Raw genomic sequence first — 17,222 nt, forward strand, 5'->3', positions numbered from 1 at the left:
CTCAAAAAAACCACTTCATGATTTTTAATTAAAATATTTTATTATTATTTTAATTAAACAATTTAATTATTAATATAATTAACTATATTTTAATGATTTTATGATTTTTTTAATGTGTTAATATTCATTTAATTTAATTTGTATATTAATAAGTAATTAACTATTATTTAATTTCAATTGTAAGTTAAATTAGATTTTTTTAATTAAAATGCTTAATTTTAGTTTAGATATGCATTTTTAACACTTCAATTTTGGAAAGGTATATCTCAATATTTACTTGGCCAAATGAATCTCACAATATTTTATTGGAAAAATAAGAATGAGTAGAATAATATGGGAATGTTAAGTTTAGTAAATTTACTCATGAATTACCCAAAAAATCAACAGAAGACAAAGTGACGAATTTGCAACAACAATCGGTTTTTCTTAATTTGATTCGGACAAATTTCATTGGCTTGGGGAAATTGCTACAACTAATTCATTCCCCAAAAATACTCAAAATATAATCAGATCCATTTGAAGAAATCACGTTTTGGAAATTTCTTTGGATTTTAATTTATTTTTAATTTAGCAATTTGTTGAGAAAATAGTTGTTTGATTTTTATTTTGTGAAATAAATTTCTTTTAATTTCTGATTTTGATTGGTTTCTAGCAGGAGATATGTTGAATTGGATTAAACACAACAAATTGTGAGCAATGAGAAGGGACCAACAAGGAAGAAGATGCAAGAATGGCAACAACAACCTCAATAGTTCTCCATTTTTAGCTTTCATTTTTTGTAATTAAATGGCAGTCTTGAGAATGAAGAAGGAGTTCCTGTTCTCTACAACTAGGGAATTCAAAATCACTATTGTAAGGAGTTATTAGTTTTAGGGTGAAGGGAATACTTCAGATCTGAGGTGTTTAGGGGAATCTATGTGATTTTTCTTGTTAGACATCTGCACTTTTGTAATGAAGAAAGAGTTGAGTTGCAAAGAGATAGATCATTTTGGCTATGTAAAGAAGAGTTGTTTTACACTTTTGTAGACAAATATTCTCAAGGAGTTGAAACTACTCATGCACTGCAAAATTTGTAATAAGGTTCTCATATGATTTTAATAAATTTTCATTCCACTACACTCTTGTTTGGATTGTAAGATAATCTGTTATTGCCAAAATTTCTCTTATTGATTTTAATTTATGTTCTAAATAGTGTATTACATTTTGCTTGAGACTATTGTCGTATCAACTTGTTTTATGCTATTGAAGTTCTTTAAGAGTTGTCTTTGAGGACCATAACATAATTAGAATTAATATGAATTCATTGAAATAGGAATGTGTTGAGAAATAACTATTTGTTGTTTAAATACATTCCCATTTTGTTTTCTTTTTCATTAATTAAATGAATTACTTCTTTTAATTGATGAAAATTATATTATGAATTCAATCATTATATAAATAGTCATTCCCCTAGTTAGTTAGTTCATCTGCTCTTGAATTGAGAGAAGGCTATCATTTTCCAATTTGAGATAGGATTAGTTTTTTCTTGCATCTTAGAGTAGATCTACATTTAGATTTAATTATGCATTCTAGAAGTCCCCTCACACAGGGGAAGACCTTAGTCGTGCCCTGGCTAAGCCATAAAGTCAACTTAAGGATCTGCTTGCTTGCATGTGTACAACAAGAGGGAAGACTTGATTTCTCTCCTTCTATTACCAAATAATAGATATAATATAAGTCAATAGAGAGAGAGGGTTATTGGACCCAATTGAACCAATCAGAACCACTACATCAAATGGATAAGGGCTTAGTTGGGGCTCTGACTAGGTGGTCTCTCTCACATGTTGATGAGGCCATTTTCGACCATCAACACAACTATACATCATGATCTAGATGTGTTCTTGCATATTGTAAGTAAACATCACCTACTTCTTCCATGAATATTTTATTTTATGTAGAAGGAGCATCATCAAATCCCTTACTTTTATCCATACTCTTAGATCTGCAATATTTCTTATAATGCCTAAATTTACCCCATTTTTTCATTCCTTTATAGGTTGACTTGGAGATTTAGATCTACCTCTAGTTTTAGATCTTCCCCCAAAGACTTATTTTCCTCTCTTAGGGACCGCATCTCATATACAAAAAAATCATTTGCCATACCCTCCATGGATTTTCTCCTCATTTCCTCTAATAATAAGGATGCAACAACATCCTCAAACTTTGGTGTCATCCATCTTAAGTTGATACAACTTATATTCAAGACACAACTTGTTTACCAAGGGCTCTCAATGATAAAATTCCTTAACTTATCTCTTAACTTCTTTAATTATCTTATTTAAAGACATTGAACAACATTAAATCTGAGAGGCAAAGCCAAATTGTACTTCTCGCCTCTCTTTCTAATTTTTCCTAATATTCTTTCAACATACCATAAGGTTTTGCTACTAGATCCATGATAACCCACTATTCTCTATCTATAAGATGATTTTTCATCTGTAGCATCCATAAGTCAATTACAATTATTAAACTTCTTTATTTATATTCTTGAATTGTTTAACGTTTTAACACAAAATGCAAATCTCCCACTCAAGAATGGGTTTATCACAAGCCCGACATACCCTTCTTTTTCACAAAATAAGATAAATATTAGTAGCAAAGGTTCCTTCCTAAAGTTCACAAATGGAGATTTTTATACACATGAATAAGAAAACAATTAGTAATGAAATATAAAACACGAAAAGAAAAAAAAAAAAATTAAAAAAAAATAATAAATAAATAAATAAATCCTTGCACACATATGTAAAGTACACAAAGATATACCCTGCAAAGCCTTAATTAGGGAAACTAAGAACTACACATGTATCTATCTTGTTGTATTAACTTCATAATTAACATTACGATATTTAGGTATTTTGTAACATCCAATACCCTAATTCATTAGTGCAATTTAGATTACAATCATAATTCCTTAATCAAAATTAGTTCATAGTGGGTTGGAACTATTCGCTAGAATCACACATAATGAACCAAAAACAAATCTGTTGGTAGCTACACCCCCAAAAACTTATATGAGTGGGGCATTAGGACCTATTCCCCCGTGCAAAGGGGTGATCCAACCCTAAACCCTCACCAAGATGTGACTAAATCTACCTACAAAGGATGCAACACATATCCAATATTGAGCTTGTTAAGAGATAAATGCAAATAAAGATTTATAATGATAGGCATGGAAAACTATTTATGTAAGCTAAAAAATGGATAATTGAAATTAATTATGAGAGAGTTTCTATAGAAGAATATTTTGGTGATCAATCATTTTTCACTTCAAATGTATGTGACTCCATATTCCAAAATTGCATGCAAAACTAGCTAGCCAAGTAATTCATGTTCAAGAATTTGGATGAGTTTAAAGGCATATAAGGAATTGTTTGCAAAACTAGCCAGGGAAACTAGAAATCAACTATATGGTCTATGTTGTGAGTAGTTTTTGACACTAAATGTTGTAGGTAATATGTGTCAAACGTTGTAGGTAATATTTGATATCAAAGGTTGTAGATAAAGGAGAAAGATATATAAAAATTCAAAAACTTAATAAAAAACTAAGTGATATTGAAGGAGAAAAGAACACGAAGGGAAAATTTAAGATCTTAAGGATGATAGTATAGAAAAGTATCTACATAAGTCGAAAGTAAGGAAATTGAAGCTATTTATAGTATAGTAGTTATGGAAGAGTATTAGGGTATTTAAGTTTTCTCCATAAAATAACATGATAGCATGCTCAAGAAGGATGAGTTTAAGCCATTAGTAAACAAATCCAAAGTGATGTTTCTCACTAGTGTTCACATCAGGACAAGTATTAGATCTCATTAAGTTAATATTTCTCATTAAGTATTAGCTCTCATCTTAAAATAGAGAAATTGGCAATGGAGAGAGTGTGCTAATACAAGGTAATTAATATAGGTATTAAGTGACAACTTCAAGAGGACAATGTAATATTTACTAAGTTGAGAAGCATCTAAACACTAAGGGGATAATTGAATGGATCAATTAATCCAAGATTAAACTCACCATAGATGACATTTCATGTTCAAGCTATCAATTTCAGTAGAAGTCATATAAAATAGAATTTGAAAAAAAACATAAACATTGAAGATTGAAGAATCTGCATCAACTTTACAAACATTTCATTTTACTCTTAATACTTGGACCTATAATATATTTAGATAAGTTAAAAAGCCACTAAGCATTCCAAGGTTAAGTTGTGTCCTAATTATTAAGAATAATAATTTTGAATAATAATAAAAAATTGAATTTGAATTTAAGTTTAAAAACATAATAATTAATATTAATCCATGCAACATAATTTAAAAATATGATTGATTCATGAATAGTAATATGTATAAACAATAAAATATGAATGATTCATGAATAGTAATATGTATGAACAATAATTTGTACAGTTTCATTATGTATAGCGTTATCATTCATGGATTTATTGCTTTAACAAATATTTTAAAATGATTTATCTTTTTTTTTCATAGAGGAAATTGTTGGGACTTCAAAAAAAATTCATGACTAATAATATTCATATAAGGTTTAAGCCCTTCTTCTAATGCTTCATCCTAAAGTAGCAAAAAAGACTAATCAAAACTAGAAGACAATTAGTATGTTCTAGTTCTTGCAAAAGGCATTACATTACTATGTAGATCATATCACCAATTTAAAAAATAAAAATAAAAAAGGAGGGGAAATTTTTATATGACTTATTATAGTGTATTTTTTCAAAAATTTAGGAAGTAATAGAAGCAACACCATATCATCATGTTTTTTTGGTTGATCAAATTATTTTAAGTATTGCATTTTTAGATATAGTAATTTTGTAAGCATGTTGTTTAAAATTTTATTATTTATTTAATATTATTTTTAAATTAATAGTTTGTGACTCAAGAATGTTAAGGAGCATTTTTGTTGGTATTTATTGAATATTACTAACATAAGATTATTTATTTAACAAATTTTATAAACTAATATATTTGTGATAATTTCTACTTTTAAGCTAGCATTTTGTTAGAATATCATTATTTTTTTTTTTTGCTAAGTAAGTTTAATTTATTAAGAGAAGAAAAAAGATATTTACAGAATGGTTCTATCTGTGAAGGAAAACAACCATCTCAGCTTGCCGAAGAACTAGTTCTAAGACTGCCCCAACAGAGGGGAAACCAGCCTGATAGTGCGGGAATTACAAAAAAGAAGACATCACTGAACATTTGCCATAGTTTTCTGGAAAGTGCTAAGAAAACAACATAAAACCAGCAATTCATCCTCCTGGGTGCGCCTACGTGGACAAAAAAGAAGAAGAACCAAAATTTAGATGAAGTGCCACCTGGCATTGGTAATATTGGTGATGAACTCCTCCATGGCAGGTTCCTCCACTATTGGGTAGCTCCAATCCTCGTGGTTGTCTGGCTGAGATTGGCCCTTGTCCTTTTTCTCGCCTTCTCTTCTTCCTTCAACCAGCTGCGTGTCCTCCTCGTTCATCTTGCGCTTCTCCATGGTTGGCATGGCAAGCTGAGGCTCTGAATCCTCATGCCTTTCCCCCACAACTTCCTTCCCTTTCCGTTTGGGTTGTCCACCATGCGCAAGTTCCTTGTCTTTGTTTGCATTCTGCTGAGCTCTGTGTTGACTGGGTTCCACTTTAAGCGTATCGCTCCCGGGGAAGGGCATCTGGGTGCTCTGAACCGCTTCCTCAGAGAATGAGATGGAAATGGTTGCGGTGATAATTGGCTGATTAAGAGTGTTGCGGAAGTGGAAGAGCGTGGTATGGGGGGAGTGATGTTGGGGCAGAGGGAAGGGAGCTGAGTGAAGGCCTACTCTACCCCGTCCGCTTCTGGTATTGGGATAGCGAGGATTTTCCACCGAGGAAGAGGGAGAGCCCGAGGTGCTTCGCCTCCTGACCTGCTGTCGAGAGCTTCCACCCCTCGAGCCGCCCCTTCTACTGATCAAACGTTGTCGCACCATGATGGGATAAGGAACAAAGAGAGCGCCAAGGTACTCTGAGAGTGGAAAGAAGAGCAAATTAGGAGCAGGCGGAGGGCGCGACTCAGATACCAAGCATAACCCAGCAGCCTCCCATATCCCACCTTCGCCAGACCATCTATGCATATGGAGCTTCCAGACGAGTCTATTGCAATACATGAATTTAACTTCAACCGCCTCTCCTCGGATATCCCCCGCCATTACTCCTGCATTGAATGGAGCCGAAGCCCAACTTGGCCTGAAGCATGCGGAGGTGATGGTCCGTTCCATGTTCAGGTTGTGCATGCCGTCTTCCCAATGCGTGAAACCATATGATCTCCCCTGCCTCTGTAGTAAACGCGTCCCGTCCTTAACCAGGTGGTGCTGGGCTGGCAGGTGTTGTCCAGCTTTGCCGCACCCCTGTCCCATCACCTTAACTTTCAGATGAAGCACCCGCATCCGGGGAGAATATCATTAATTATTATTAGTGTTAATATTTTTTAATTAAAATGATAATTTATTTGGCTAAGCATTCACAAACTCCTTGTCTAATTTTCATATATTATTTAAATAATTTATAATATTAAAATTAGATATATTATATAGTGGTTGATAAATATTAAATGCATAGATGAATTGACAAGTATTATAATAATAATTTATAGAAAAATATCTCATACAATATTGGAGTTGATTTTTATCATTAGTTTAATTGAATTATAATATTAAAAAAGAATTAATGAAAAATATAATGTTTATTCTAGCTTTGATAATTACAAATTTAGTTATAAAAAAATAGTATTTTTTTTAAGAAATTCTAGCTATTTTTATCATCTTTTATAAAATTGTGAAAGAAAATTCAAATCACTTTAAAAGTGTTATAATTTAAATAATTGAAATTTAAGAAAATTACATGTATTTAATTTCCCTCTTAAGAACTACTTTTTATCAATTAAAAACATAATTATGTTTAGAAATTCAATATATAAATATAAAATAGTTAACATGAAAAATAGAAAAATTGTCATTCACTGTTGAAGAGAGAATATCACTCCCTCTGTAAACAAGAATGATATAGAGATGTTCATTTCTTGTTAAACCATTAAAAAAAAAAAAAAATCACTTTATATAACACTTATATCATTCACAATACTATGGCATTTACACTTAAATGTAAAAAAAACTATGGTGTAATGAAGAAATAAAATATAAGGAAAAAATAATATACCTTGAAAAAGTATAGCCTTATCATTATGTATAGCCTTAACATTCATAGATTTATTGCTTTAACAAGCTTTTTAAGATAATTTTTTTTTTATATATTTCATAGAGGAAATTGTTGGAAATTCAAAAAATTCTTATGACTAATAATATATAGTATTTATATAAGTTTTAAGGTCTTCTCCTAATCTTCATTTTAAAGTAGCAAAAGAGACTAATTGGAAAAAGGGGTTAGTATGTTCTTGCTCTTACAAAAAGCATTACATTACTGTGTGGATCATATCACTAATTTTTAAAAGATGAGGGAAAACTTTTGTATGACTTATTATAGTGTATTTTTTCAAAAATTTAAGAAGTAATAGATGTAACACCATCATCATCATATTTTTTTTGGCTGACCAAATTATTTTAATTATTGCATGTTTAGATATAGTAATGTTGTAAGTATGTTGTTTAAATTTTATTATTTATTTAATATTATTTTAAAATTTATATTATATAACTTAAGAATGGTAAGGAACATTTTTATTAGTATTTATTGGCTGCTATTAAAATAATATTATTTTTTTGAACAAATTTCCTAAACTAATATATTTGTGATAATTTCTATTTTTAAGTTAGTATTTTGTAATAAAATATCAATAATTATTATTCTCATTAATGTTTTTTAAATAAATAATGTTACACAAATAAAAGTTTATGATAATTTATTTGGTTAAATGTTCACGAATTCCTTATCTAATTTTCATATATTATTTAAATAATATTAAAATTTGATATATTATATAGTAGTTAATAAACATTAAATTTATAGATGAATTGACAAGTATTATAATAATAATTTACAGGAAATATATCATACAATATTTTAGAGTTGATTTTTATGGTTAATTTAATTGAAATTATAATATTAAAAAAGAATTAATGAAAAATAGAATGCTTATTCTAGTTTTGATAATTACAAATTCAGTGATAAAAAATAATAATTTTTTTAAGAAATTCTTGTCATTTTTATCATCTTTATAAAATTGTGAAAGAAAAATCAAATCACTTAAAAAGTGTTATAATTTATATAATTAAAATTTTAAAAAATTACATGTATTTAATTTCTCTCTTAAATTTTTTTTTATTAATTAAAAGCATAGTTATGTTTAGAAATTCAATATATAAATACAAAATAATTAACATGAAAAATAGAAAAATTATCATTTCCTGTTAAAAAGAGAATGTTACTCACTCTGTCAAAGAGAATGATATAAAGATGTTGATTTTTTGTTAAACCATTAAAAAAAATTAAAAAGATAACTATTTTACATAACACTTGTATCATTCAAAATACTATGATACTTAAATTTAAAAAAAATTGTGATGTAATGAAGGAAAAAAATCTAAAAGAAAAATTAATATACTGTGAAGAAGTTGTCAAGTTCAAATTAAGATAATATAAATATTTTATTATATAATTAATTAATTAATTAAAAAAAACATTAATAAAATAGAAAAATTTAAAAAAAATTCTAAAAAATATAACCAATTAAAATTAATTTCACTTTATTATAGCAATTTTCAATAATAACATGATAAATAATTAAAAATAAATAACCAGTATGTAAATAATAAAACCATATAAAATGCATATTTTATGGAAGTTATAACTACTTGACATTAAAAACAACAACTTTAACACGGTTGATTATTTTCTCAACATTCGCTTTTAAAATCCTGAAATTTACTTTTCCCCAACTATCTTTTCACTCATTTTGAAATAACAAAAAACAAACTAAACCATAATCTGAACCCTGTAAAGCAAAAAACCTAAAATAAACATATGACCTGAACAGTGTCTAAAGCTTGAAGCCTCGTATTATGGTATTCACATGGCTCATGCCTTGCCTTAAATAAATTTATAGCCTGAACCCTGTCTAACAATTCAAGTGTTGTGTGATGGAATTCACATGAAGCATGCCTTTTATACAGATAGAGTAAGCTGCTGGCCGTAGGGAAATATGGCCTTGGCAATATATGTTTAAATGGAACACATTTAACATTAGTATGATAAAATGTAGACATCTCTGGTCGCAGGTACAATGTAAACTGATAGTGTAAAAATGAAAAATCCCTCAGACTTTATATCATATCGTACAATCGTACGATGAAATGTATATACACGTGTTAATGTTAACTCTCTCGGCTTGATATGCTGGAAAACATAAAGAATATGTATAACTATAACATGAAATGTGTGTACACATTAATGTGTCTCAGTCCTATCTCTGTGAAATATTTTACTGAATCTAGTATCTTCCAAAGTACCAAGAATACAGTTATAAATTTATTGATACAAAGCGCTTCAAGGTATAGATACACATAATATTTAAATGTATCTGCACATTATAATGTGTTAATATTTATGTTGAAGACTTTACTGAGATTTGTTGCTTTCAGTACAGCAACCACATGCTTGGAAATCTTTTACGATTAACGAAGTTTCAGAAAATCATGATACAGATACATAGAATATCAAAATCACCGCTACAGATTTCAATGCTAGGAAATTTTTTAGGGTCAAAAAAGCTTCAGAGAAAATGGTGGTGGGGATACATATAATATCAAAATGAGGACTGCAGATTTCAATGCCACTTTTGACCAGAGTAAATCCATAATATCAAAATGGTGGTGGGGATACATATTAATAGGAAATTTTTTAGGGTCAAAAAAGCTTCAGAGAAAATGGTGGTGGGGATACATATAATATCAAAATGAGTACTGCAGATTTCAATGCCACTTTTGACCAGAGTAAATCCATAATAGTGCAAGTGCAATATAGATTTCAAAACAACTCTTGACCAGATTTAATCCATAATATTATAATAGAAACACCTTTCCCCAAGTGTGACAGCAGTCAATACAAATGATCATGTGTTCAGACATTCCCCTTGTCCATTGTAAACCCGAACAGCTTAGATTGTTCTCTTGAGATTCTAAACTTGTTACCAATTAAGGCTACATTATTCAGAACCATGTGGCTAGGTCTGGTATTGTAACCAAAGAATTCTCCTCCAGTTTATTCAATTACAAGGGCTAACAAACTATTACATGTAATGTAAATCTCAAGATACAGCTGCCTTACTGATACTCAAGTCTGGTAGCTAGGCACCCAACTACCATCTATAGATAACAGTAAATCCAGTACATTGAGTCAGCAGGAGAGGTGCTGCCTAATGCTCAATGCCAGTAGTTTTGATAAGCCAATGAACAACACAGTTTTGAGAAGCCAATGAACAGCACATTGCTTGTATTGTCCATGCAGCAAACAACCTAACTGGCCGATTTTTTCATTGTGAAGACCTGAATCCATACCTTCTAAAACTAGCATTGTGCTCAATGCCAATAGTTTTGATAGGCCAATGAACAGCACACTGCTTGTACTGTCCATGCAACATACAACCTAATAGGTTGATTTTTCCATTGTGAAGACCTGAATCCATACTTTCTAAAACTAGCTTTATGCTCCATGCCAGTTTTTTTGATAAGCCAATGAACAACACATTGTTTGTATTGTCTATTCAGCATACAAGCTAAAAGGCTGCTGATTTTATCATTGTGAAGACCTCAATCCATACCTTCTAAAACCAGCTTTCTCAATTCCTTTTCTCTCATAGGATAGGAAATGTCTGAACTTTTCCAAATTAAATTTATTATGACACCCAAAAAAATGCCTGCATTGCATTTATAATACAAAACAACATATACCAATATGAATGTTTAAGCAAATTATATTTTACTCATGAAATGTAATATACTAATATTTATCATTTCCAAAAGGTTTATTTTCTTTGCAACTGGAAATTTGACATATGAATATGAACCCTTAGACCAAAAAATCCTAACCCTAACTACAGTTTTCAGCGAAGTATATATTATTGTAGCTGAATCATATATTTTGCAAATAAACTTGTTCCAACATAGCAATAACCGAAAGGGCAGTGGAACTTGAAACCTCTAGATATGGATGAAAGGAGGTAAAATCAGTGACAGAAACATGGAAATAAAAAGCAGAAAACATCAAGAAACTAAGAGGGTAAGAAAACGTATGCTTGGCTCCTTGTAAGCCACCTATGAAGCCAATCAACATATGACTGAGCTTTGTATGTGGCATACAGGGAGCCAGGCACACATCAACCTTTGCATATAATCCCCAGCTTTAGCCCTCCTGAACCGCCTCCTCATCCCACCCTCTGCAACATCATGAAATAAACCCATATATCATTGAACCCATTCACAAAGTCATTACCAACATCATGAAGGCGTGTAAAAAAGCTATCATTCCTCATAAAATCGCTAGCAGTAAAGCTGCGAGAACGAGATCAAGCCAAAAACAACCATGGAAAATACTCAAGCGGCTCAAATAACAGAGTTACAATTCATGTCAGAGTTGCTAAAAAACAAACAAAAATGACTTCATACATGAAGATATTCTGCATGGAAGTTTACTTAAAATCCACAGTAGTTGCAGACTATGAAAAATAAAGCAATATCAGCCATGGAATGCATTAATAAAGTTTCTACTGTAATCAGTATTTTATACTGAACTTACAGGGATAGGCAGAGAAAGCTTGAAGATCTGAAGAAGCCCACAGCTTATAAATTGATGATGAACTAGCAGATAAGGAGCCAGAGAGGGCCTCGTCTGAGGAGTGGAGATGGATATGGATGGGGGAATGTCAAATATATATATACGAAGAGCGCGGTGAGAAAGGAAGAGCGCGTAGTAAAGGAGGTTGACTTTGAATCACGCAGAAGCGGGCATGGCGTGACTTGAATTTATTGTGGCGAGGGAATGTCTCGCGTTTTGCCATGCATTTCTTTATTATTCCTCGGTCGGGTTGCACGAGAAAGTAGAAGGACCGCGGTCGGGCCCTACACACCTTTCTAGGCAACCACTCGGCTTAAACAGTGCGTATGTATTGATTACAATAAGTAGTCGTTATGGGTTTAGGTTTTTGCGCATCGGGTGTGTTTTTCCATGTGCCTGCGTGTATATATATATATATTTTGTATTTTTGGACAGCTGGTTAAAGGGGGTAACAAAGCCAAGGGGAGGGGTGTCTTAGGTATGATTTTGTATTTTTATTTTATTTTGAAAAATTTTGAATTAGGGTTTTAATAGGGGTGTTTTTCTTTCCTAATTCAAAGGCAATGTGATGTTTTGAATTAAAATTTAAAAGATATATATGTGAATAGGGATAGTTGAACGTATTGAATTCAAAGTTTTAAATTTGATATTTTAGATTAAAATTTAATATAAAATTATATATATATATATATATATATATATATATATATATATAAATAATAATTTTATTAAAATTTTATTTTAAATGATGAAGATTATGTGTTATAATGTTTTGTTTTATAGCTCAATTTGTATGTAAAATATAATTTTTCAAATTTTAATGATATAAAATAGAAAATTGTTAAAATCATTAAATGTTTAAATTTTTTTAATATAAATTAAATTTGATATTTTATAACTTGTTTTTAAATTATACATCAATGAATTAAATATATGTATGTTTTTACACTTCAAAATTTTTGTATCATAATCTTGCTACCATTCATGTTATTTGATTAATGTATTCAACTCACCCGCATGTATTGTGATATTTAGGAGAAAATGGTTCTCCATGTTAAATGTTGTTTTCTGGATTACAATAGACTCAAGCTTTTTTCTATGGACATGTTGTTATTTGTGCGTCTTTATGTGTGAATGTTGAGTATGGAGTATAACATGGTTTTAATGACCTTCTCAAAAACATGTTAACATTTATATTTACAACTTTGTGTGCATATAAAACTTATTGTCCAAATTTTCCTATGGTGTGGTTTATATAAAGTTATTATATATAATAATGGGAATAAAATTATTCTTTTTAATAAGTTTGTTTTCAATTACTATTTTGATGTTTAAATTCATTTCTAAAAATTTTACAATTAACAATTAAAAGATGTATAAGATAAATATGTGATTTAACAATGAAATTGAAAATTGATTCTTAAAGTCCACTTTCATTAGCAATATTCTTGTAATAGTTGTAAATGCCATAAACCTATTTAAATTTAGGTTTCACATAATTTAGATAGTTATTGAAATCATGGGATAACTAAAAGAGTATATGTATTGCAGCTTTGCAATTTTAAAAGATTCCTATTTAGTTGGATTTGTGTTAGTGTAGATATTCAATACATCTAATATGTCATCTAAATTCAATGTAATCTCACTATTATATGAATGCACGGAAAGAGAAGATGGATCAATTTAGTTATGGAAACACATACAACTAAAAATTTGATTATTTATTTTAATTTTTCACTTAGAAATAAGAATATCATAACTTAACTTTTAAATTAAATTAACTAAAAATTCCAAATAAAAGAGAGAGAGTGTCAAACTTATAAACAAAATGATTTTTTTCACAAAAAAAATGGGCCATACAATTTTAGTTAAGATTGTGAATTTTTATCGTTTAAAATACATTTTTGAATGTATAAAAGGATTTAGCTTCCTATAAAATTCCTAAGACACTCAAATTTTACAAATTAAGCAATCTAAATTCATTTTTTAAAAATATTTACCAAATTTTCCTTAAAATTAAAAAAAAATACTCAAAACTCATTTTTTAAATTAAATTAATTTAATTTAGTACACCACTACTCTATATTTATTTATTAATATATATTAACATATAAACCAGTTAATATACCAATATGTTTCTATTATATATTGACAAAGATATAACTAAAAGATTTAAAAGAAAAAGTTCGATCCAATCAAATTCTCAAAGGGGCTTTATATATCCAATCTTATCAACTCTACTCTTGTGATTAGTCATAACAAAGTTGACTATTCTGCACTAAATGATGCTTTGAAGTACACTGAAATGATAGATTTGACTTGGGTCTATTAAGTACTCAGAGTAGCACTGGCACAACTGAGACAAATAAAATTTAGCATAGTTGAGTACTATGAAGGTAAAATTTTCTGCACTATCAACATATGTTAAGAGTAGCATAACGCAATACATGAGTTACCAGTAATTGATAGCATAAAAAAGTTTCATATTGATTTTTTCATATAATTTCTTTTAACAAAAACAACAAATTAGAATGATTCGTTGAAAATGTATTTATATATATAAATATGTAAGTAACATTGCATAACATATGCTTTTTTATTTGTAAAGGTTTTTTATCAAATTTGAAAACTGAATATCTTCTTCCTTGACATAGAAATGTGGTCAATATCATACCATTCTACTAAAAAGATAAACTAGACTTTTTCTTTCTTAAAAGCAGAGAAGATGTTTTCTTATTTTAATCTTTATATGATTAACCTTGACCACTTTAGTAGGAGGACATTGCCCTTGAACCCTGCGTTGTGATTGACAAGTGACATTTGAGGAAGGCCATTGTCCCATGAATTCTATCCTTGGACCCATTGCCCGGGAATAACCAGACCCAAGGGATCAAGATGCGAGTCAGATTTGCTTTTCTTGAAAATGTCTGGACAATGTTGCAGCTTTTCTCAGGTGTAAATAAAATGGATACATGTATAATGATAGGATATTTAAAAAAAATATTTTGAGAAGTGATAGCAATCATATTTCTTTATAAAATATTTTATATAACATTATAAATTATAACTATACTTATAAATTACTTTTTTAATATTTTAATTTTTAAAATATTTATAAAAATATTAATTTTTTAAATTTATATAAAAAGTTAACTAAATTATACATAAATAAATAAATATTTATTATTATTATATAAATTATAATCAAATACATAACCATTATGTGATAAGTTTTTTTTCTGGAAACTAATAAGGCTTATAAATTATAAGCAAAAACATAGCCATGATGTGATACACTTTTTTTTGAGAAGTAAAAGTTATTGATAGTTTTATGTTTAATTTTAGAGTTATATATTAATTTTCATTTATTTTTTTACCAAATCTTAATATATAATATTTATTTTTTAATAAAATTTTATTATATTGAAATTTTATTTAATTTTTTACCAAATCTAATTGGTTAATTAAATTTAAAGATTATTAAATGGAAGAGGGTTAAAGTTTAAATCTCTTTTATTATATTAAAGTGGGTTTTTATGCTATATTAATAGGGAAAAGTAAAAGTATTCACACAAAACCAAAAAAAAATATTAGTCTGTTATAAACCTTAGTTAAATCTCAAGCCAAATTCCAATATGCATCACCTAAAAATGAGATGATATCTTAACCTTCAAATCAATCTCTAAAGCAAACCCTAATTTACCCTTTTTCATGAACACCTATCATACCTTGAAATTATTATAATTAACCTAAATATGTCAAACACTTCACAAGTAGGATGTTTTCATAGTCAAGATAATCTTGAAGGGTGAATCACTAATAATTAGAAACCAGAAATATTGTGTCATTGATAACTAGCAAGTGGTCCTAAAGCTTAAACCCTAATTTGCACCACCCAAATTAAAAAATTATTGTAGCACTTTCTAATAAAATTACACCATACTCCTTAATCATCAAAATTAATTAAAATACATCAATTACCATAAGCAACCCATGTTCACAAGCGAAATGACTCATAGAGGGTGAACCATTAACCATAAGCAAGTGAGCTTCATCAAAATCACCTAGGACACGTCTTAGCCTCAAGGGATAAATCCCAAAAATGATATGTGTGTTTTAGCATTGCTTCATAAAATTGGGCCATCATTAAATTGACCTAAATATCCCCAACATCATAACTAGCTTATTTTGACGAGTAACATCATTGTTGAAGAGAAAACTACCAATCACAAACAACCACTCTTTCATCATAATCACTGAACTTGTGACATAGCATTTACCTAAATATCTCCAACATCATAACTAGCTTATTTCGACGAGTAACATCATTGTTGAAGAGAAAACTACCAATCACAAACAACCACTCTTTCATCATAATCACTGAACTTGTGACATAGCGCTGACTAGTTATCCATGCCTTTAGCGGCTGAATCAAACCTTAATAGGTACATTTTTACTTTTAAACCACAATCCTCTTGGAAAATACAAGAGATTCCTAATTGTCATAATATATTGTGAAACTATGATAACTTATAAAGCATTCTCCACATTGAAAACTTTGTTAACCTAGAATATGATTTCAAAGTGCAAGTTTCTATGAGTAAATCTCTTGGGGCGTTAGCGGCTCTGAATCAAACCTTAATAGGTACATTTTTACTTTTAAACCACAATCCTCTTGGAAAATACAAGAGATTCCTAATTGTCATAATATATTGTGAAATTACGATAACTTATAAAGCATTCTCCACATTCAAAACTTTGTTAGCCTAGAATATGATTTCAAAGTGCAAGTTTCTACCATTAAATCTCTTTGGGGGTTACGATGTGTCATCTTCCCCATAGCCCGAGTCACAACAAGGAGAATTTGAACTTAGGTCGTTCAAATTTCAAAGATTTCACATTTTTTAGATTAACCAATTGAGCTGCCCCCAAAACCTAAATTATAATTGTTATTTTAGTATTGATAAAAAAAATTATTTTAAAAATTGAAAAAAAATACAAAATATATTGATGTTTTTATTAATCTCCACCTTCCAAAATTTCAAGGTGAGGATTAGACATATCTATACTTTAACCGGTGAAAAATGTCTAATCATCAACCTAAGCCTCCTCTCTGTTTCCTATATTCCTTTCGTTTCATATTGCTCTTCTACGTTCGTTAATACATATACATACCATTTTAGGGAATTCACGTTCCACCAAAACTACCTCCTTTCCCAAAACCGCTACCCTTGAAAAAACAAATCGAAAACATGGGCAGGCGTTAAGCCGAGTGGGCCAACCTCACGTGGCTTTCCCATCGTCGGATGCCCTTCCAAAAAGAAAGAATCAAAAGACCGCCCCCGCAGACCATTCCACGCCCCCTTTC

General features: G+C 29.7%; 1 long non-coding RNA gene across 1 annotated transcript; it reads right to left on the bottom strand.

Moving 5' to 3' along the window:
* Window positions 1–10,060: 10,060 nt before the first annotated feature.
* On the bottom strand, window positions 10,061–12,000 carry LOC149225937 (uncharacterized). Its single transcript, XR_016246991.1, has 2 exons — window positions 11,816–12,000; window positions 10,061–11,456 (listed from the first exon to the last, which is right to left on the bottom strand). It is a non-coding gene; the product is annotated as an uncharacterized LOC149225937 (long non-coding RNA).
* Window positions 12,001–17,222: the final 5,222 nt, after the last annotated feature.

The sequence above is a fragment of the Pinus tabuliformis genome, chromosome J, assembly GCF_031772625.1.
Source record: "Pinus tabuliformis cultivar Carrire ecotype Pingquan chromosome J, CPIR1, whole genome shotgun sequence".
Lineage (NCBI taxonomy): Eukaryota > Viridiplantae > Streptophyta > Pinopsida > Pinales > Pinaceae > Pinus > Pinus tabuliformis.